Source organism: Schistocerca americana, chromosome 1 (genome assembly GCF_021461395.2).
Source record: "Schistocerca americana isolate TAMUIC-IGC-003095 chromosome 1, iqSchAmer2.1, whole genome shotgun sequence".
In the NCBI taxonomy this organism is placed as follows: Eukaryota; Metazoa; Arthropoda; class Insecta; order Orthoptera; family Acrididae; genus Schistocerca; species Schistocerca americana.
In genome coordinates this window covers 1,016,902,281-1,016,926,663 of record NC_060119.1, presented here as the reverse complement: position 1 = coordinate 1,016,926,663, position 24,383 = coordinate 1,016,902,281, and the positions used below count along the sequence as shown (strand labels likewise).

General features: G+C 44.2%; 1 protein-coding gene and 1 pseudogene across 1 annotated transcript in view; both read right to left on the bottom strand.

Annotated features, from left to right (window-relative positions):
* Positions 1-24,383, bottom strand: part of LOC124616288 (protein neuralized) — an 854,641-nt gene that overhangs the window by 677,784 nt on the left and 152,474 nt on the right. The window lies entirely within an intron of this gene.
* LOC124559304 lies at positions 23,393-23,509 on the bottom strand (annotated as a pseudogene).

Genomic DNA, 24,383 nt, shown 5'->3' with positions numbered 1-24,383 from the left:
ATCGCGAAAGCGTTACGGAGATGATAGATAAACTCCAGTGGAAGACTCTGCAGGAGAGACGCTCAGTAGCTCGGTACGGGCTTTTGTTAAAGTTTCGAGAACATACCTTCACTGAAGAGTCAAGCAGTATATCGCTCCCTCCTACGTATATCTCACGAAGAGACCGTGAAGATAAAATCAGAGAGATTAGAGCTCACACAGAAGCATACCGACAATCCTTCTTTCCACGAACAATACGAGACTGGAATAAAAGGGAGAAGCGATAGAGGTACTCAAGGTTCCTTCCGCCACACACCGTCAGGTGGTTTGCGGAGTATGGATGTAGATGTAGATAGACGGAATATATCTGTATTCTATCCAGCATACAGCTGATTATTATTTATTGTTACGGATAGATTTAATGTTCCACACGTGGCATCATTCATGCTCGTCAGTTTTGTAAAACAGGTTAAAGATTTTACCATCGAGAACCTACATCGGCGAAAGTTTAGGCACATGGGCAACTAAGAAGCGAAACAGCCTAACCTGTCTCCGACAGAAGTTTGTTAAGTGTTGTCGGGTAACACGAACTTGGCCGCGCAAGTTCCCTTTTGCAGTGGATTCGGCTGGGAAAGCTGATCGACAGCGTGTAGCTTCATCCTCCTCTCCCGGTGCAGACAGCAAAGGCGTCAAGTTTTAATAGCGCAGCCGCGAAGACTGCGAACTCGTAGCAACGGCCGTAACGAGTTCTCCGCGGGCGGGAGGAACGCTCCTGACAAGTTCATTAACTGAGGTGAAACGGCGCCACTGAGGCTCCCGGGGAGGCAGCCTCGTGCCACTGGAACAGCAGGTCTTCCCGGCGAGTTACGGCAATGTGGTTAGTCTCCTCTTTCCCGATAATCTCGCCACAGGGGTCTACCCCGAACCCGCATGTCGCCCTGTGGGTTTGCTGCTAGGCCCACTGTGTCAGCCGCAAAATATGTTCGGAAGCTCGCACGGAGAAATACGGCGGCGATAGTGTGCACGGAAGCACCTTCGGTTTATTTATGGGGAAGGTTCGGCAGATACGACGGCGGTTGCTGCCTGTCTCTGGGGCGTAGAATGCGTGGCTTTAAGTAGCATCTTAATAGCCTTCTCTTCCATGTCGCTTACGATGCGCAGGAGAGAGGATGCAGCACATGCAGTCGAATTAACATAAAAAAAGAAAATGTAAATAAAACTCCCTGGCGTATTAAAACTGTGTGCCGGACCGAGACTCGAACCCGGGACCTTTGCCTTTCGGGGGCAAGTACTCTACCAACTGAGTTACCCAAGCACGACTCACGCCCCGTCCTCACAGCTTTACTTCCGCCAGTACCTTGCCTCCTACATTCCAAACTTTACAGAAGTTCTCCTGCGAACCTTGCAGAACTAGCACTCCGCTGCAGAGTGAAAATCTCATTCTGGAAATGTAAATAGCTACTTCAAATATAAACAGTTTACAACGTCACAGCGATTCTGCTAGAACGTTTACTTCCGGAAATTGCTTTTTGATTTTATTTTTTCCTCTGTATAAAGCAAGTTTAGATTTAGGCAACAAACTAAAATTGGCGAAGCTATTTTTATACTCATTATTTTACCACCGATAAGACCAGAAATAAACAGGGATACGCACATATTTTTTTAAAGACGAACCATGCTAGTCCTGATTGCAAGAAACTATTCAGGATCTTGAAAGTTATACACTTTGATCGCAAGATATAAGATAAATAACAAATACATACAAAACACAAAACAAAAATTGTAAATTAGTGGGCAAAAAGGAAAATCTAAAATTATAAATAGGTTTCCAGGGAGCTTCCTGTCACTATATTAGTTTAATAGTTTCACAGAGAAAGTCTTGAGGATATTCAAAACAAACACATCCGAAATAAAGGTGTGTGCTATTCCCAGATGCTGTTTAAGATTTGCAAATGACATTACCAAGTTGAAAAACGTGTGCAGGCTATAAATCTGCAATATTTTGAAAATAAAATAACGAGCTTGAGGGAATCGGGGTGGACTACTTCCGAAGATGAGTCGTTGTACCTCTTAAAGCTCTCAATGCACGTCAAGGAATATTTTGCTTCGCATATTATATATCTTAATCAACATTGGTGTAAATTTTCAGAGTCCTCGGACATCAAAATATAAAATATAGATAGTTAATAAATATTAAATTTTTAAGTACAAAAATACAGTGCTTTCCAGGAACCATTTTCTCAGAAAATATAAATGCTATTTTGATGAAACTTTACATGTGATTTGCATCGCATATTCTGGTGAAGTGTGGGGAGAATTACGCCTTTAGTACACATAGTACATCTATTTTAACACTGTTTGTTTGATAAAGAAATTATTTGAAAATTGTACAGTTTTTCTCTCACAAAGCATCATATAATATCTGACGTACGAATTTCAAAGGTGTATAAGTTGTGACAAATATACTGTGGATTGTTAAAAATAGCTGTGTCACATCTCAGTGATATATCTCTTACAGTTTTTGAGAAACTGGTTCCTAAATAACAAGAAATGTAGTTTTTAGCAGTACTTATTTAAAGAAATATTCTTCTTGTTTTTGTTACCTCAAAACATTATAGGTCCGTTATCATTTTGATTGGCACCCTCCTTTGGAAATTTGTGCTAAGGTCGTAGGACCAAACTGCTGAGGTCATCGGTCCCTAAGCTTAGGCACGACTTAATCTAACTTAAACTAACTTACGCTAAGGACAACATACACACCCATGCCCGAGGGAGGACTCGAAACTCCGACGGGGGAAGCCGCACGGACCGTGATAAGGCGCCTAAGACCGCGCGGCTACCCCGCGCTGCGCACCCTCCTTTGAAGATTTCCTGCACTCCTGCCTCCTTAGAAGAGCGCTCTCGATCTGCGTAGAAGCCCCGCTTTCATCAGTCTGGCGAAGAGCTTCGGCAGCGTCCATACCAGACTTTACTCCAAGTTCATAGAAAACTTTTGTCCCGGTTATGGCTCCACTACTGAATTACCAGGCTGTATCATACACTCCAAGTTGCGTAGTTTTTAGTTGAATAAACGCAGTTTTTGGCAGACGCTCCTGTATACAGTTCAAAGTTTTGTTCAAGTTTTCAGCAGCATCTCATTACCAAGTTCCTTATACAGAGTTTTTATTGCATGAATGACAGCATCAGGAAATGTGTGATTATACTTGCAGTTTCACCAGCAACAGCAGCCCTTGAAAACCACACCATGATCCATTCTCTTGAAGGCACAGGGTATTTTGGGGTTTGTGTTCGTTGACGCTTTATGCAACAAGCAAGCCCCTACTGCTACTTTCACAGTTTCTATATCATATGCATTACTTCTAATGGCATTACCATGACATATTTGAAAAAGACATATTTCTTTTTCTTTAAGTCGGCCAGCCCCATTATTTGTCACTTGTGGCTCCATTTTTGCCCACGTAGTTGTGACTTCCGTTTATGCAGCCTTATTCCCACCGTTTTCAAGAATTTCCCTACACACTCCAATTTTACAATTTCATCTTCATCATCATTGGCTTTGATTCATTAACGTTCGTGCAAGCCTTACAGTCACCGCCGCCGAGGTATTGAAAACAAAGCACACAACGTTCGTGTACCGATCGTCTGAAAAGTTCTGCAACACCCTGGACCTCCACACCTCACTAGGCCCAACATAGTTTTTGTCACATTTATGATTAGTCACTTCATTACTACACCCTCGACACTAGTTTTAGGATCTAACCTCTTCATCAATAACTTCACTGGTATCAACTGATGTGGCAGCAACAACACCATGATGAGAGGTGTGTCCACGTTTCTGTCAGGTCCCATCGACAGCTACACAAATTCCATTCACTCGATCGTTTGTTGACTCAGCTTCTTGTGCAGCAATTCTCATACTTCCTTCACTTACGTCTTTCAAGTTTCTCAAAATTATATCAAAGTAATTGGAAAACTTGGTTGGTGGAGATTGGCATATCCAGCATTCCACACACGGCGAGGGATTTATTCCAAAAAACAGGAACTGTCGACTGTACATTTAGACGAGAAAGACATTGTCATTAAACTGATGTTTACCTGGAAAACTGGAACTCAAAACAGTTCACTCCGCTCGATCATAGCTCAGGGACATAAGAGACGGTAACAACAGTGTTCAATAAGCAGAACGCAACGTTACGGGAACCGCTAAACGACGTACTTTTTCAGCTTTAAGGAGTAGGCGAAAATGAAAAAAATGCTACGTAGGGACTGGCAACCTAGCGTTCAAAATTATCGATTGATAATTACCAGTAAAATGATGGCCGTACCAACGTTGCAATGTGAAGCATTTTCCCCCAACGGTGCCGCTTAGATTCTTTCATGGCTCTCACACAATCCAATGGAGGAATGCAACAGCCGCGGTGGAGAGGGCAATTAGAAAAAGTCTCGGCCATGAATGTAAAAAAAAATTCATGAGCTCTCTTAATGCCGCCAAGACAGTTAACTCCGTCGTAAAGCTAGGGCGACGGCGCGGCGTCGCGTGAAGCTGAGCCAATTTCCCGATTAAGGCTACCTCGCTAATGATTCTTCCCCCATTAAAATTCCAATTTATGTCACCGCCTTTTAGAATCCGTGTACCATGGACAGCAGCAACCTCTGAAAGCCGTCCAAAGTGGTATGAAACCGGAAGTTTTACGGTTGACGACATTTTTCTTCACCTGGTCATAAGAGCAATTATAGGTTGGCGAACGATGCTAATTGCAATGCCGTTCCCCTCCTCTCCGCTTCAAAAATAATTAAGAGTACTTGATGCGCAACTCTCGCCATGGTTATTATTTACACGCTCCGTTCCCTGTTGGCGCAGTAAATTATTTACTTAATTGATAAAATTACATCTGTCTCTGCCCAGTTATTAGGTCGTACACTAACACTTAGAGCGAACTAGAACGACAGCGGTTAAGGTAAGAGAAAAGAACAGTCGTACGCCACTGTTGGCTGGGAAACATGGCAATATATGTTTAGTTGCCAAATCGAAGAAAGTTTTCCTTCTTCGCGCGCAATGGCCTCTTCCCACGTGGTGTTTAAAATGCGGCTTAAAAGCATCTTATGTAAATTGAAGGTGGAGGGCGACAAAGGAAAGGAACTAATGATATCAGCCTGCCTCGGGACTTTATGCGGAAGCAGTGGCGAAGAGTGAAAATGTTTGCCGGACTGGGACTCGAAACCGGGATCTGCTGCTTACCAGGTGGATGTGTTAACCACTGCGCCACCCGGACACATTGTTTGCCAGAATTGCACAGACTTTCTCGGCACGCTCCCTGGCCGACCCGCACTCTCACCTAGCGCCATCTTTGCGAAGTCTCTTTCCATATCCTCCATGTTCATACTTTTAGATTCCCACTGGAGGTCGAACGTAAACATGCATCCGCACTGTAGGTTGTGGATGCATTGTCCATCTTTCGGACATATCCGAGTAAACAGACACAATGCATCCATTGCTGGGTTCGAGTCCCAGTCTGACACACGTTTCCACTAGTCGCCGCTTATTCCGCCAAAGGTCCCGATGCTGCTGATACCATTAGTTCCTTTCCTTTCCTTTCTCCCCCCTCCACTTTCACTTTACACACTATGCATCACAGCTGCGGATCGAGTGTGGTGTCTTTTCTTACGGACATTTCCAAAAGAACAGATACCACTCATTTATACAAATAATTGTATCTGTTGAGTCTAGGTGACTGTGACTGATGCGTGTGTGGCCTCGTATTTGAGTTTTATGATGATGAAAGTAGGCTGAATGTGAAACCCGCTGTCAGTGCGTGGTTACTCCCCTCGAATAGCACCAAGGCTGTCTTAGCGTCGGACGGCTCCATATCAACAGTAGCACACGTCCTCACTTCATGAGACACTGCGAGGTGGTTTCCCTACGATTCTAACTCGTTACCTCCGAGTCCAGTTGTACGCACAAGTGTGCTTTAGCAACCCCGGTCAAAGACGGATAGACTTTTGGTTAACGGGTTCGAACTTGAGAGGACACACGATTTTTTCTATGGTTTCTCTAGATCGCCAACGGCCTTGCCGCAGTGGTAACACCGTTTCCCGTCAGATCACCGAAGTACAGCGCTGTCGGACTGGGATAGGTGATCATCCGGTCTTCCGAGCGCTGTTGGCAAGCGGGGTGTACTCAGCCCTTGTGCAGCATATTGAGGAGCTACTTGATTGAGAAGTAGCGGCTCCGGTCTCGGAAACTGACATACGACCAGGAGAGCGGTGTGCTTACCACATGGCTCTGAGCACTATGGGTCTTAACATCTGAGGTCATCAGTCCCCTAGAACTTAGAACTACTTAAACCGAACTAACCTAAGGACATCACGCACATCCATGCCCTAGGCAGGATTCGAACCTGCAACCGTTGCGGTCGCGCGGTTCCAGACTGAAGCGCCTAGAACCGCTCGGCCACTCCGGCCGGCGCTTACCATATGCCCCTCCATAACCGCATCCCGTGACGTCTTTGGGCTGAGGATGAAACGGCGGCCGGTAGGTACCGTTGGACCTTATGGCCTGTTCGGAAGGATTTCTCTACGTCACTCAGACGAATGACGGAATGTTCTCCAAGTAGGTTTCTCCGTTTATTTTATTATGTACCTTGCCAGGGCCCTTTCCTACATCTAACTAGTCACATTTCTTACACAGACGGAAAAAAATTGCAACATAAATAATTAATGCAGAGTAACGAAATTTCGGGAATACATCTATCTAAGTTCCATATTTAAGTGATTAACACTGCAAGATCACAGGTTAACGTAAGCATCAGATGACACAGGTGAAATGCTAGTACATTAACAGCCGGTATAACCGACGATATGTTTAATGTAAGTATATCAATGAGCATGTATTTTGTAGCACGGGTGTTGGATATCAATTTGTTGGATGAAGTTCCACACCTGTTGCGCTCGCTCGCTGAATACAGGGGCGGTTAACGCTGTTTGTGGATGACGCTGGAGTTGTCGTCCGCTGATGTCCAACATGTTATCGACTGGAGACAGATCCGGCGATCGGGCAACCCAAAGAAACATGTAGGCGCTCTGTAGAGCATGCTGGGTTACAACAGCGGTATCCTGTTGGAAAACACCCCCTGGAATGCTGTTTATGAATGGCAGCACGGCAGGTCGAATCACCAAGTGAGTCCAATTTTGCAGTCAGGGTGCGTGGAAAACCACGAAAGTGCTCCTGCTGTCTAACGAAATTGCACCCTAGGCACAAATCGAGGTGTAGATACACTGTGTCTAGCATGCAGACAAGCCCTTAAGTAGCCTCCTTCTAATCAACACACGGCCATCACTGGCACCGAGGCACAAGTAGCTTTCATCAAAAATCACAACAGACCTCCAACTTGCCCTCCAATGAGATCTCGCTTGACACCACTGAAGTCGCAAATGGCGATGGTTTAGTGTCAGTGGATGGCACCTCACAAGGCGTATTGTTCGGAGGCGTCTTATTGTATGCCCCGTTTCATTTCCCTTGGTGGCAGACCATCCTCAGCCTACATTCCATCAAGATAATGCCCGACCTCATACGGCGAGAGTTTCTACTGCTTGTATTCTTGCTTGCCAAACCCTACCTCGGCCAGCAAGATTGTCGAATCTCTCCCCAGCTGAGAACGTTTGGAGTATTATGGGTTGGACCCTCCACTCAGCTCGTGATTTCGACGATCAAACGCGTCAATCGTACAGAATTTTGAACGATATCCCTCAGGAAGACATCTTACAACTCTATCAATCAATGCCAAGACGAATAATTGCTTGCATAGTGCCAGAAGTGGATCAACGCGTTACTGACTTGCTCAGTTTGTGAACATCTTTATCTTGAATAAACCATCATGTTTTTCTGCACATCCACATCGTAATTCACATCTACCGATTTCCGTCCCAGTCGGATGCTTTCTCGTGGTGCGTTTTCTTTGTGTGTGTGTGTGTGTGTGTGTGTGTGTGTGTGTGTGTGTGTGTGTGCACGTCTGTGCGCGCGTGTGTGAATGTGTGTGTTTTAGAAAGTTCGGTTTACCTCCACGAGTTTTACCCGCCACACTTCCCTTTATTAGGAAACTGATAAATCCTTGATGCATCAGCATGTGTCCTAACAAGCATTCCTTCTTAAGAGGAGTTTTATCATAAATTCCAGAATTGAGATTTTCACTCAGCAGCGGAGTGTGAGCTGATTTCAAACTTCCTGGCAGATTAAAACTGTGTGCCGGACCGAGACTCGAACTCCGGACCTTTGCCTTTCGCGGGCAAGTGCTCTACCAACTTGGGCAGCTCAGTTGGTAGAGCACTTGCCCGCGAAAGGCACAGGTCCGGAGTTCGGGTCTCGGTCCGGCACACAGTTTCAATCTTCCAGGAAGTTTTCTATCATAAATTATTTTTCTGCAATTCTGTTCAGTATCTCCACATTCATAACTCGATCTACGTACCAAAACTTCAGCAGCATTCTTACGTACCACCAAATTTCAACTCGCAACTCACCACTGAAATACGTTCAGAAAGAGCTTCCTGACATTAAACGTAATATTAGATGTTAATATATTTTGGATTTTTAAAAATGCTTTCCTTGCTATAGTCAGTCTGCATTTTATATACTTTCTGCTTCGGCCATTGTCAGTAACTTTGCGGCCCAGGAAGCCAAACTCATCTACTATTTCTAGTGTCTCATTTCCTACTCTAATTCCCTCAGCATCGCCTGATTGAATTCGATTACATTCCATTATCCTTGCTTTACTTTCGTTGACGTTCACTTTATAACACCTTTTTGGATAAACTGTACATTCCTTTCAATTGCTGCTAAGAGTCCTTCGCCGTCTCTGATAGAAAAATACTGGCAAACCGCAAAATTTTTATTGCTTATCTCTCAACTTTAATACCTTTTCCATACTCCTCCTTGGTTTCCCTGAGAGCCTGAGCAATGTACGGACTGCGTAACACCGGAGATAGGCTACGAGCTGTCTCACTCCATTCTTAACTACTTCTTCCCTTTGATATCCTTCAACTCTTATAAGTGCCATTTTTGAGTTTCACATTAATACTGTTACCATCTTTTAATCAACTCAAGCAGTCCACGGGTGTACCGCCGGTCCATAGATTTTAAGAATCTGACCTTTTCTTACATACAATATACATCGAAACGCCAAAGAAACTCTGATAGGCATGCGTATTCAAATACAGAGGTATGTTAACAGGCAGAATACGGCGCTGGGGTCGTCAACGCCTACATAAGACAAGTGTCTGGCGCAATTGTTGGATCGGCTACTGCTGCTACATTGGCAGGTTATCAAGATTTAAGTGAGTTTGGACGTGGTGTTATAGTTGACGCGCGAGCGATGGGGCACAGCTTCTCCGAGGTAGCGATGAAGCAGGGATTTTCCCATACGACCATTTCACGACTGTACCGTGAATATCAGGAATCCGGTAAAACATCAAATCTCCGACATCGCTGCGGCCGGAGAAAGATCCTGCAAGAACGGGACCAACGACGACTGAAGAGAATTTTTCAAAGTGACAGAAGTGAAACCATTACGCAGATTGCTGCAGATTTCAACGGTTGTTGTTGTTGTTGTGGTGGTCTTCAGTCCTGAGACTTGTTTTGATGCAGCTCTCCATGCTGCTCTATCCTGTGCAAGCTTCTTCATCTCCCAGTACTTACTGCAACCTACATCCTTCTGAATATGCTTAGTGTATTCATCTCTTGGTCTCCCTCTACGATTTTTACCCTCCACGCTGCCCTCCAATGCTAAATTTGTGATCCCTTGATGCCTCAAAACATGTCCTACCAACCGGTCCCTTCTTTTTGTCAAGTTGTGCCACAAACTCCTCTTCTGCCCCAATTCTATTCAATACCTCCTCATTAGTTATGTGATATACCCATCTAATCTTCAGCATTCTTCTGTAGCACCACATTTCGAAAGCTTCTATTCTCTTTTTGTCCAAACTATTTATCGTCCATGTTTCACTTCCATACATGGCTACACCCCATACAAATACTTTCAGAAACGACTTCCTGACACTTAAATCAACACTCGTTGTTAACAAATTTCTCATCTTCAGAAACGCTTTCCTTGCCATTGCCAGTCTACATTTTATATCCTCTCTACTTCGACCATCATCAGTTATTTTACTCCCTAAATAGCAAAACTCCTTTACTACTTTAAGTGTCTCATTTCCTAATCTAATTCCCTCAGCATAACCCGATTTAATTTGACTACATTCCATTATCCTCGTTTTGCTTTTGTTGATGTTCATCTTATATCCTCCTTTCATGACACTGTCCATTCCGTTCAAGTGCTCTTCCAAGTCCTTTGCTGTCTCTGACAGAATTACAATGTCATCGGCAAACCTCAAAGTTTTTATTTCTTGTCCATGAATTTTAATACCTACTCCGAATTTTTCTTTTGTTTCCTTTACTGCTTGCTCAATATACAGATTGAATAACATCGGGGAGAGGCTACATCCCTGTCTCACTCCCTTCCCAACCACTGCTTCCCTTTCATGCCCCTCGATTCTTATAACTGCCATCAAGTTTCTGTACAAATTGTAAATAGCCTTTCGCTCCCTGTATTTTACCCCTGCCACCTTCAGAATTTGAAAGAGAGTATTCCAGTTAACATTGTCAAAAGCTGTCTCTAAGTCTACAAATGCTAGAAACGTAGGTTTGCCTTTTCTTAATCTTTCTTCTAAGATAAGTCGTAAGGCTAGTATTGCCTCACGTGTTCCAACATTTCTACGGAATCCAAACTGATCTTCCCCGAGGTCCGCTTCTACCAGTTTTTCCATTCGTCTGTAAAGAATTCGCGTTAGTATTTTGCAGCTGTGACTTATTAAACTGACAGTTCGGTAATTTTCACATCTGTCAATACCTGCTTTCTTTGAGATTGGAATTATTATATTCTTCTTGAAGTCTGAGGCTATTTCGCCTGTCTCATACATCTTGCTCACCAGATGGTAGACTTTCGTCATGACTGGCTCTCCCAAGGCTGTCAGTAGTTCTAAAGGAATGTTGTCTACTCCCGGGGCCTTGGTTCGACTCAGGTCTTTCAGTGCTCTGTCAAACTCTTCACGCAGTATCTTATCTCCCATTTCATCTTCGTCTACATCCTCTTCCATTTCCATAATATTGTCCTCAAGTACATCGCCCATGTATAGACCCTGTATATACTCCTTCCACCTTTCTGCCTTCCCTTCTTTGCTTAGAACTGGGTTTCCATCTGAGCTCTTGATATTCATACAAGTGGTTCTCTTCTCTCCAAAGGTCTCTTTAATTTTCCTGTAGGCAGTATCTATCTTTCCTCTCGTGAGATAAGCCTCTACATCCTTACATTTGTCCTCTAGCCATCCCTGCTTAGCCATTTTGCACTTCCAGTCGATCTCATTTTTGAGACGTTTGTATTCCTTTTTCCCTGCTTCATTTACTCCATTTTTATATTTTCTCCTTTCATCAGTTAAATTCAATATTTCTTCGGTTACCCAAGGATTTCTATTAGCCCTCGTCTTTTTACCTACTCGATCGTCTGCTGCCTTCACTACTTCATCCCTCAGGGCTACCCATTCTTCTTCTACTGTATTTCTTACCCCCATTCCCTGTGATGGTGGGCCATCAAAAAGTGTCAGCGTGCGTACCACTCAAGGGAACATAATCACTATGGCCTTTCGGAGCCGAAGGACCACTTGCGTACCTTTTATATGACTGCACGACACAGAGCTTTACGCCTCCCCCGAGTCCGTCAACACCATGGACTGTAGATGACTGCAAACATGTTGCCTGGTGGGACGAGTCTCGTTTCAAATAGTATCGGGTGGATGGAAATTATGGGTGTGGAGACAGCCGCATGAATCCGTGGACCCTGCATGTCAGCAGGGGCTGTTCAACTGGCGGAGGCTCTGTAATGGTAATGGGCGTCTGCAGTTGGAGTGATGTGGGACCCCTGATACCTGTAAATACGACTCTGACAGGTGACACGTACGTAAGCATCCTGTCTGATCACCTGCATCCATTCATGTCCATTGTGCATTTTGACAAACTTGGTCAGTTCCAGCAGGACCAGAATTGCTACAGAGTGGCTCCAGGAACACTATTCTGGGTTTAAACACTTCCGCTGGCCACCAAACTCCCCAGACGTGAACATATTAAGCATATATGGGATGCCATGCGACGTGCTGCTCAGAAGATATCTCCACCCCCTCGTACTCTTACGGATTTATGAACAGCCTGCGGGATTCATGAGGTTCGTTTGAGCAGTTACCAGACAGCGCCAGACAACAGGCTGTACTGCGCATGCGCAGCTACGATGACATAGGCAGCCCGTGCTTGGTGCTTGCTCTCCTCATACGCTTTTCGTCGCATTTCTGGTGGAATTTGTGCGTGGTGGGGCATCACGTGACTATGTGCACCCCTGCGGCATGTTGTTGAGAGGACATGCAGAGTTGTACTTAGAGCAATTGTTTTATCATATCCCGCCCAGATACAGGATGCAAATAAGGAAGCAGTTTTTGGCAAAATATCATTTCAGATTTAGACTCCACAGCTCGAAGTACCATAACATTTTGCAATGGGGTGAATTTGACAGATTTTTTTTTTTTTTAATTCGTACTCTGCAATGTTATTGTGCAGCATTTCCAACAGGTTTACATCTACACAACACTGCAAAAAGCTGGTAGGATGGAATACAAATTTCTTGAAAAAAAATAAGACAGAAACAGTTTCTTGTGTAGCTTACACCGGAATAAAGGACAATAAATTTCATGACTATTTTAAAATGTGCAAAAAATTAACAAGGTTGACTGTGAGGCAAAGACACTGTACAACTGACAGTTTATATTCTACTCTAGGATTAAATATGAAGCCATGTGCGGAGTTAAAACGATGAAACACGGTATGCTGCCAGTCTACAATTTACCATAGAATGGCATTCTATAAATTTAAGACGTAAACACAAATTAAGAAATAACTTCAGGCCTAGAGGAAGTACTAGACAAGCGCCTTGTGATCGAAAAACACTTTCACAGAAGGCAGATTTGTAAAATTCTGCTACAGCTGTCATTATATTTGAAACAAAATATTTAGATAAAAACTACTGACCAAATTTGCTTACTTAGTCAACTTCTAGTAAATTTTTACGTATGTTCGTACGTATATAGCATTAAGAGATCTTACAGTGTCATAAAAGGAACAGGACATCAGAGACTATTCCAGCCAGCTCGGAATTTCATAAACCAAACTAAAATGCTTCATTCCGCTCTAATTGCACATTTATATGTCCAAATGCACTCTGAAGTACCTGATATTCAGCTTTTCATGTGGTTTTCGTGATACCAATTTTCTCGGAGGTGCAGTACCGTATTCTCGTGTTTGGTTCTTTATTATGGTATAATGTCATTCGTCCCAGAAAATGATAATTTGCACTTGAAATTGAACGAAGTTGAAAGTAGTCAATAGTGCGGAATCAAACACTTCGTTTCAAATAAACTAACTGCCTCGGCGGAAAAAAAATAGAAGCAAATTTCTCTACAAAACAGACAGAAATAGCTTCATTAAGACATTAATGGTTGATTGCTAATAACGTGGAAATAATATAAAATCAGAAAATTGAAACTCCAAACTTATTTTGGTCTTTCATAATTATGAGAATGTATATTAATTCACTTGATGGCTCCTGGTCACAGAAATCTGTTTTGATTTCATTTGACGTGGGAGCTGTAAACGAAGAGACCAGCAGTATTACGAAGACTCGAAACATACACACAGGTCACGTGGGGAAGGATTCCCCCCCCCCCCCCCCTATAACTCAGCTTGCTCTGCGCATGCGCGAGTCTGGTTGCTTGGGCGCGCCGGAAAAATTTTTCCGGGTAGCATCTGGCTACTTGATGCTACTGCTCATGCAGCAAACAGCCACGCTTCAAGTAGCCAGAAGCGGGAGGAAGGCACTGCTCACGCGAATTCAGCTCTGCGCATGCGCGCGAACCCGCTGGCAACTACTCATACGAACCTATGGTGTGAATTCCCTCCAGCACTGCTACAGACATTAGTCGAGTCTATGCCACACCGTGTTGCGGCCCTTCTGCTTGCTCGCGGGAGCCCTGCACGATATTAGGCAGGTGTACCAGTTTCTTTGGCTCTACACTGCATTATGATCAAAAGTATAGGGTCGTTCAGGAGAGCTCAGTGACTATTCACTGGATGCCACCTGAATGAAGAAATCCATCAGAGACATTTCAACCCTTTAGAAGCTACAAAAGTCGACTGTTGGAAGAGGCAAGGAACACGAATATAAATAAAGACTAGGCAGACCTCGTGTACTGACGGGCAGAGACGGTCGATATTGCGGAGGGTAGCTGTACAAAATCGCATGAAACCAGCGGAAGGAATCGCTTACGATTCGGAAGTGCTGCCAGCAGTTATGAGGGTCATGACCCTCCACGTCAAAACATTTCACTAATATCGTTTGTTTCCAGAATGAATTTTCACACTTTTGTGGAGTGTGCACCGACTTGAAACTTGCTGGCGAATTAAAACGGTATGTCGGACGGGGACTCGAACATGGGACCTTTGCGTTTCCCGGATAAGTCCTCTGCCGACTCAGCTATCCAAAAGTGACTCACGGCCGGCCCTCACAGCTTCACTTCCGCCAGTACCTCTTCTGCTACCTTGCACATTTAACAGAAGCTCCCCTGCATACCTTCTGAAACTAGCACTGTTGGAAGAAAGGATACTGCGGAGAAATGGCTTGGCCGCAACCTTTGGGGTTAGGATAAGGGATACTGGCCGAAATGAAGGTTCGAGAGCGGGTCTTCAGTCGTGCTTCGATAGTTCAGTCGGTACGGCACTTACTCACGAAAGGCGGAAGTCCACGGTTCGAGTTTGAAATCGTTGAAGTTTCAAATCGTTTTTAATTTGCATATTACATTAATTTACAAATTTTCAGCTGCTTTCACGGAGAATACAGCATCGTGAGAACTAAGAGTGTCGAAAACAGCATGAAATTCTAAAAAAATTAAAGGCGTCGTTCAGCACAGAATAATTTTGTAGGGGAGTTCCTAGAGGTCAGCCCGGCAGTATAGGGTTGTGACCTGACTGGGTGTAAATAACATTCCAGCCAAGAAAAGGCGCCCATTTACACGCTCATCATACCTGCTGACACACTTAAATATGACAATGTTCGTTAATCTACAGGAAGTTAGAGGGGGGGGGGGGGGGGGTAGGAGGAGAAGAAGACGCTCTGCTAAGAATAAAATAACCGAAACACAGTCTTTCCGCCGTGCGGAGTGGCCGAGCGGTTCTAGGCGCTACAGTCTGGAACCGCGCGACCGCTACGGTCGCAGGATCGAATCCTCCCTCGGGCGTGGTTGTGTGTGATGTCCTTAGGTTAGTTAGGTTTAATTAGTTCTAAGTTCTAGGGGACTGATGACCTCAGCAGTTAAGTCCCATAGTGATCAGAGCCATTTTGAACAGTCTTTCCAGAAGGTAGGTGAAAACGACAGAAAGATACAGCACCCCTCCCACCAATTTATATCCTCGCATATCAGTAGTCTTATGCTGAAGCGAAATCTTAAGCACAGGTGTAAACAAACGTTTTAAGGGATAACAACAATCGTAATTATTTGTAATATAAAAAGGTATTCGTTAAAGATGAGGGAGATGTCAAGATATACAGGGTTAGTCGCGTAAGACGTAACACCCTCTTTATTCCGGGGGCGATTGCACGTATCGGTATGGGGTTTTCGGCAAATCATAGCGGACTATGGGGCACATACGTTGGTACATGCACAATTATCACAACGTTTATATTGACCGAGATAATGAGGCAAGTACATGTTTTTTAAATGGGACGCGATACTTATTTTACCATCATTCGAACGCTCTGGAAAAGACGCATATAGTGATGTAACGCATGTTACTATTGTGATTCAAACTTTGCTTAAAAGAGGGCGGATGAGGATTTACCTACATAGCGTAGGCCGTGCATGCTGCATAGAGCACGGCAACTCGGCCTGCGGGTCGCGCGAGGCGTGTTTACAGTCTGCAGCCGCTTGCGACCGCCTCGACCTTCACTCGAACAATATTTCCCAGCGTCTTTTAAGCGATGTTTGAATCACAATAGCAACATGCGTTACATCACTATACGCGTCTTTTCCAGAGCGTTCGAATGATGGTGAAAAAAAGTATAGCGTCCCATTTATAAAACATGTACTTGCCTCATTATCTCGGTCAATATAAACGTTGTGATTATTGCGCATGTACCAACGTATGTGCCCCATAGTCAGCTATGATTCGCCGAAAACCGCATGCCGATACGTGCAATCGCCCCCGGAATAATAGGGGTGTTACGTCTTACGCGACTCACCCTGTATATGCAGCTGGGGAGGGTATGGTGGAGGGGAGGGGGAGGGGGAAAACGTACTTTGACAGCCTTCACATCCTCTACTCCCCCGCACCCCCCCACCCCCCCTCCCAACAACACGACAGAACCCGAGACGCGCGCTTGTATGCTATGAGTACAAGCGTGGGCAACATCCCCGTCGTGTTGCCAACAATAAAATACAAAACGTAAAAGAAAATAATAACTTAATCCTCATTGACAATACATCATTTTTTCCATAATTATGATTAATATTTGTCTCATCAACAAGGTTCGAATCACCTGCCTCAAGGACAAACGCCACTGCATTAGCGTGCGGTAGTACCCTGATTCTAGGCGCTTCAGTCTGGAACCGCGCGTCCGCTACGGCCGCAGGTTCGAATCCTACCTCGGGCATGGATGTGTGTGGTCTCCTTAGGTTAGTTAGGTTTAAGTAGTTCTAAGTTCTAGGGGACTGATGACCTCAGATGTTAAGTCCCATAGTGCTCAGAACCATTTGAACCATTAGTACCTTGGTACAGAGGCTGGTATCACGTTATATCCTTTGTACCTACTTGCCGTTGTAAACAAGTTTTGGGCGTCAACTAGTACAGAGCTTCAACACGGGTCAAATCTGCTCACACTGTGACGAGTAAGACGACAACAGACAATTTTGTAAAATGCCGGAGATAGTGAAATGGCTCTCAGCACTATGGGACTTAACATCTGAGGTCATCAGTCCCCTAGAACTTAGAACTATTTAAACCTAGCTAACCTAAGGACATCACAGACATCCATGCCCGAGGCAGGATTCGAACCTGCGACCGTAGCGGTCTCGCGGTTCCAGACTGAAGCGCCTCGAACCGCTCGGCCACCAGAGGCCGCCCTCCGAGGAAGAACAAACAACAAACAAACACTTTAATACTATTATAATTTGAGATGCAGAAATTAACTATGTATTTAAATTTCACGCATATGACTGTATTGCGCGAGAGAGGGAGAAAGAGAGAGAGGCAAACATCTTTGCTGACGTGAGGAAAATAAGCGCCTACTGGCGAGGTATACGCAACCCGCAGAACTAAAGCCCACACACACCTTCCTGCACGACAGCTGGCATCGCAACCGACAATGCAATGGTTCTAGCAAAATGACCATTTATGGCATTTCAAATGTCTGTTTCGTCTTAGGAGAGCGTGCAGTTTACAGATACGAATATGCGCATTATGATTATAATAATACTTTTACTTGTTCGTGTCCAAGTATCAAAGCTTTTTTGCCCAAAACTGGGCTACGTCCAATGTTTCCTTGCATCCCCATCATTATTCATCGAGGGCAAATTTAAAGTACAGAATAGTGGAACAACTGTTATAAGCCAGACTAAAGAGAGATGGTTGTAGCCTATCCCCCATGTTATTCAATCTGTTCATTGAGCAAGCAGTAAAGGCAACCAAGGACAAAACTGGGAAGGGAATTCAAGTTCACCTTGAGGTTTACCAATGACATTGTAACACTGTCAGAGACGGCAAAGTCTTGGAATATCAGTTTAACGGAACGGGTAACGTCTTGAAAATAGGTTACAATACAAATCGACATACGTAAAGCAAAGTTAATAGAATGTAATAGAACTAAATCGGCCTACGCTGAGGGAATGAGACTAGAAAGAGAGAAACTGAAAGTATTATAGTAGATTTGCTGTTTAGCAGCAAAATAAATTAAGATTGGTTCAAATGGCTCTAAGCACTATGGGACTTAACAGCTATGGTCATCAGTCCCCTAGAACTTAGAACTACTTAAACCTAACTAACCTAAGGACGCCACGCAACACCCAGTCATCACGAGGTAGAGAAAATCCCTGACCCCGCCGGGAATCGAACCCGGGAACCCCGGCGCGGGAAGCGAGAACGCTACCGCACGACCACGAGCTGCGGACCTAAATGAAGATTGCTGAAGTAAAAACTATATAAACTGGATAGTGGCTATAGCAACAAAAGCATTTCTCAAAAAGAGTTTAAGAGTAACGGTATTTGTCCGAAGAGCCTTGTATGGAACTGAAAATTTAAACACCACAGCCAAAAAGACAAGAGAAGATTTTGAAAGACTGATAGATTACTGAATTGAAATGAGAGAAAAGAAATTTATGGCGCTATGTAACTAAAGGGAGGGATCTGTTGATAGGAAACATCCGAAAGCATCAATAGGGCAACGGAAAAAAATGAGTGTATGTGGGAAGGTACAAACTATAGAGGGGCGAATCAAGACTAGATCACAGTGAAAAGGTTCATCTGGATGTCAGTTGCAGTGGTTGTGCAGAGATCGAGATAAGACTGACATGTAGAGCCATATCAAATCAGTTTTCGGGCTGAGAACCAAAACAAACGTCCGAGCCTGGCATTGTGCCACCGACAAGAAGTAACTGATCAGTTGTCGTTACTACAACAAATCGCTTGTTTTAAGTGCCGACTGTCTTTGTTTGCAACACCGTTGAAGGGTCGTCATATTCAGCAGAAGCAGATCAAGATCATACCCCAACGATATCAACCGAACCGAAACAGTCCGCTGGAACTTTCGAAAAGTGATTGTTTGCCAAGTGTTCAAATGGTTCAAATGGCTCTGAGCACTATGGGACTTAACATCTTAGGTCATCAGTCCCCTAGAACTTAGAACTACTTAAACCTAACTAAACTAAGCACATCACACACATCCATGCCCGAGGCAGGACTCGATCCTGCGACCGTAGCAGTCACGCGGTTCCGGACTGAAGCGCCTAGAACCGCACGGCCACCACGGACGGCTGCCAAGTGTTCCCATCACAAAGACAACTTGTAATAGACTCCTAACAAGGCACAGTGTTGCCTTTAGCAAGATCATTCCTACCTCAGCAGCTACTACACTAAGTGAGAAGGTAGGTTTTGAAACAAAAACATACTTTATCTGATGGATGAACTCGAATGATTTGACTTCTTGTAGTTGATACACAACTTTCTTTCACTCTTTCTTAATTTAATACTCCAAAGTGATTACACAACAGTCCAAGGTCTCAAAATACGCAGAAAAGACAACAATCAAGACTCCTGTTGATTTAGGGGCTATCATGAAAAAAAAATCGATTTTTCAAATTATTTAACTCCAAACGAAAAACTACAATACACCTATAGCGTAAAACCCTAATATTTACGGTATGGTATCCTAAAGATGACTTTATTTACACGAGTTCGGCGAGTAAATGTCAGTTGAGTGGTGGAAAGCCATAACTCGCCGCTGTAAGCTGCAGAGTAACTCCATCGTTAAAAAACCGGACTGATTGTACTGCAAGAGATAACGGCTTTTACAGATGGAGCAAAAATACGCTCATCGTGTTGTGTAACCGGACGCTGCGAATCACAGCGGTCGCAAACAGTTTACTCCCACGCAACAGGTTGACGTGGCATTTACATTACCTTTTCACACATTAACGGAACCTGAAAACAATGCACAGGGCCAATGTTTAGAAAACTTTGGGACACACGTTCCCATTACATTTTGTTTAGACAAGTTCTGAGCAGCATTCTCTCTGAATCCGTCCCTGTTACGAATTATACTGCTCTGAATTTTGCTCCGTATAAATAATTACGCACTTTGTTTTTAAAGCTGTTACTGTATTTGTGTGCAACCCTTCACAACGCATTATTTGTTACATGATAACGTTAGCCAAACTTAATTTTCTGTACGTCTATCTTTTAGAAGATAGTTGTGGGACTCGACTGTTCAACACAGGATGTCAAATGAAACACCTTTCACTTTGCAAATTTAATTTCTTTGGCTACCAGTTTCGGCGATTTACTACGCCATCTTCAGGTCCCTGACAGACGTGTAATAAGATTCTTCCTCGGTTCTGGTCAAATCAGGGGCCAGCAGTAATGGTATTAGTGGATTTCTGCTTGCTATAGCGACCACTTCAACCGTCACCTGCCGACCAGATGTTTGTGTAGGACATCAAGAAGGATGAGAAATAGCATCACTGCAACTGATTTTATATTCTTTGGTTTGTGGCATTCGTTTACAAGTGGTTGTAAAGGAGTAAAGATTACGGAAGTTGTGTGTAGATCGTTTACTGCAATCTGCAGCATGCCTCGTTCTAGTAAAGTATAATTACTACAAATTATGAATCTCGGCAGACTACGAACTGTACTGAGGCTAGCATATGATCTGGGAGCTTTCTCATTGTCGGTATTGAAGGAAATCGGTAACAGGAGAATTGATACTCAGTTTGGAAATCAGATTAACCAGAGAAGACAAGCAAAGAAAAGAATGTTTGAGAATGAACAGAAGTATGCATATGGCTCGCATTAGTTCGTCCACAGAAGGTAAGGGCCTAACTTACAGTTTGGAAACTTTACGTACATTTTCCTCACGAACTACTGACGTTACAGTACTTAAATGTGGCATGCATCTAGTCAACACTATAGTGAAATATTCTGAGGAAGGAATATTCATTTAACGCAATAGTAAGGCATTTATGAAAGGGAAAAGCCCTAAAATTTGGTGCATGTTTTTTCACAGATATTTGGATAGCAGTAAAAATCTAGCAAAAGAAGATATTAAAATTCTGTTCCATTTGTAATTATGGTATATCAAAGTTTTTACAAAAATGCATTGATTTAGTACTGAGAGGCTTTTCAAAAAAGGACCGTTTGTACTCACCTTGTTAAAAACATTTCTTTTGTTTAAAATTAAAAACGTGTAACTCAATAAGCACGAAAAGTTGTGTGCATGTAACGCTTCTTAACAACTACGCCACATTTAGCTACATTTTCTTAAAAACTTTGGACTTTATAAGGTTTCTACAGAGTGGTCTGAGAGAGTAATTGGTCTTTTTGCCCTTCTTGTTGTTTTTCCCTGCAACAAACGTAGACAATCATTGTAGCAATGGTTCCACTATACTGTGTCTATCCTTTCCAGTAATTTAGGTTCTTCGAACAGTTACTCCTGGCCAGTCTATCTTTACCACTATAAGCACCTGCAATACCCCGAACATGATCAAATAAGGGAATATTTATTCTCTAGCAAATAGTGTAACTTGTCCTTTTTGAATAGTCTTTCAGGGTTTATGACCTTTTTCTGTGAGATTCCCTTTGACATCCATTTTCGATTGCTTCTAATTTCTTGCACGTAAGACTTGTTAAGGCGGACCCTATCGACCTATAAAGAAAGCCGTCGACAGGCGTTGGTATACATTAACGGGGACAGTTGAAAATGTGTGCGCCGACCGGGACTCGAACCCGGGATCTCCTGCTCACATGGCAGACGCTCTATCCATCCGAGCCACCGCGGCACAGAGGATAGTGCGACTGCAGGGGTTTATCCCTTGCACGCTCCCCCTAAGGCTCATATTCCCAACTTAATGTCCACACACTACATTCGTAGTGCCCCTGCCTGTCTGAATGAATAGATACCATCTTCATATAGTTAAGGCTAACCGGCCATTGACCTTCTTCTTCTGTGCTGGATGTACACGCATTGCCCGAATTCTTACGGGACTCGGTAAGATTGTCTGCCGCGAGTAATGAGTGTAATGGGCAGGGGCACTACGAATGTAGTGTGTGGACATTAAGTTGGGAATGTGGGTCTCACGGGGAGGGTGCAAGGGATAAATCCCTGAAGTCGCACTATCCTCTGTGCCCTCGGTGCCTCAGATGGATAGAGCGTCTGCCATGTAAACAGGAGATCCCGGGTGCGAGTTCCGGTCGGGGCACACATTTTCAACTGTCCCCGTTGATGTATATCAACGCCTGTCAACAGCTTAGGGTCTTGATTTAATTATCATTTCATTCTAAGAGAGCTGCATGGTCACCGATACCATCTTCATATATAAAGAAAGAAGTGTTGGCACCACGTAGCACATGACGAAACAAAATTCCAGTGCCAAATTAAAGTTTTGGTTATAAAGGAAATTATTCTACAAAATCGCATCTAATGAAAAGTATTCGGACAGCATTAAGTAATGCGTAATTGACCGCTAGATATCAGAGGGGAGCACCCGCCATTTAAAAGCAGCTGGAGTATTGTGTTGTCAGTAGAGAAACAGTAAGAGCTGGATGGATCGGCCAGGAGATCTCAGATCTCAGTAACTTCTAACGCGGCCCAATCATCGGATGGCACGTGAGTAACCAGTACCTCAGGAACGTTTGAACCTTCCGAAAGTTGCCCAGGTAGACTGTTGATAAAGTGATTGTGAAGTTCAAACGCGAAGGAACAATCATACGTAAGTCGAGACCAGGCTGTCGAACATGGAGGAGCGTGGTTGTAAAAAATTCAGCTAAAGGAATCACTCACGAGTTCAAATTTCCTACGAGCAGCCCAGCTAGCACAATGATTGTGTGTACGGAGTTAAAAAGAACGGGGTACAGTGGTCGAACGGATCACCGTAAGCCACACATTTCTGTTCAAATGGGCTCTGAGCACTATGGGACTCAACTTCTGAGGTCATTAGTCCCCTAGAACTTAGAACTAGTTAAACCTAACTAACCTAAGGACATCACAAACATCCATGCCCGAGGCAGGATTCGAACCTGCGACCGTAGCGGTCTTGCGGTTCCACACTGCAGCGCCTTTAACCGCACGGCCACTTCGGCCGGCCACATTTCTGTAATCAGTGCGCAACGACGCTTGAGCTGGTGTAAAGAACGACGCCATTGGGCAGTAAACGACTGGAAACGAGACACTGGGGATGATTAATCGTGTCTTACCCGGTGGCAATCCATTGTGAAGTGCCAGCAGTGAAGTAGGGAAGAAGTATGGTATGGTGATGGTTTTCGTAGTTAGGTTGTGGTCCCCTTATTGCGCTTAATAATGCAGCACTCCGTCTTCACGCCAAAAGTGGCCCATCGGGACCATCCGACCGCCGCGTCATCCTCAGCTGAATATGCGGGTAGGAGGGGCGTGTGGTCAGCACAGCACACCACTCTCCCGGTCGGTATGATGGTTTTCTTTGACCGGTGCCGTTACTATTCGGTCTAGGAGCTCCTCAATTGGCACCACGAGGTTGAGTGCACCCCGAAAAATGGCAACAGCGCATGGCGGCCCGGAGGTCAGCCACCCAAGTGCCGGCCACGCCCAACAGCGCTTAACTTCGGTGATCTGACGGGAACCGGTGTTTCCACTGCGGCAAGGCCGTTGCCCTTATTGCGCTTACGAGAACGCCAAATGAGGAAGGACATGAACACATTTTACAGCATTGTGTTCCGTATACAGTATATGAACAGCTGCGAGACGATGGCCGTAGCGGCGTGACAATGAAGCCTGTCGCAAAGCAGCATTACTGAGACAATGCTTTGTGGACAAAACACAGCTGAAGTGGACTGGCCTACCCAGAGTCCCGACATGAACGCAGTGGATAACATTTGAGATGAGTTAGATCGTAGACTTCGTTCCAGATGTCGGCGTCAACATCACTGCCTTCTCTGGTTTCCGTTCTTGAGGAAGAATATTCTGCCATTCCTCCACAGACATTCAAACACTTCACTGAAAGTGTATTCAGTAGAGTTCAAAGTGTTATATTAACGTCGACTAACACAAGTACTTTTGATGAAGTAGTCTATACACGTATGTACTCCGCAAAACTGTGTAGTGACTTGCTAGGGAACTTGGTGACAACATTAGCTATATTATATCCTACACTGAAGCGCCAAAGAAACTGGTATAGGCATGCTTACCCATATACAGACATATGTAAACAGGCACAATACGGCACTGCGGTCAACACCTATATAAGACAACGCCTATATAAGACAACAGTGTCTGGCGCAGTTGTTAGATCTGCTGCTGCTGCTGCTGCTACTACAATGGCAGGTTATCAAGATTTCAGTGAGTTTGAACGTGGTGTTATAGTCGGCGCACGAGCAGTGGAACACAGCATCTCCGAAGGAGCGATGAAGTGGGGATTTTCCCGTACGACCATCTCACGAGTGTACCGTAAATATCAGAAATCCTGTCAAACATCGAATCTCCGACATCGCTGCGGCCGCGGAAAAGATCGTGCTACAATAGAACCAA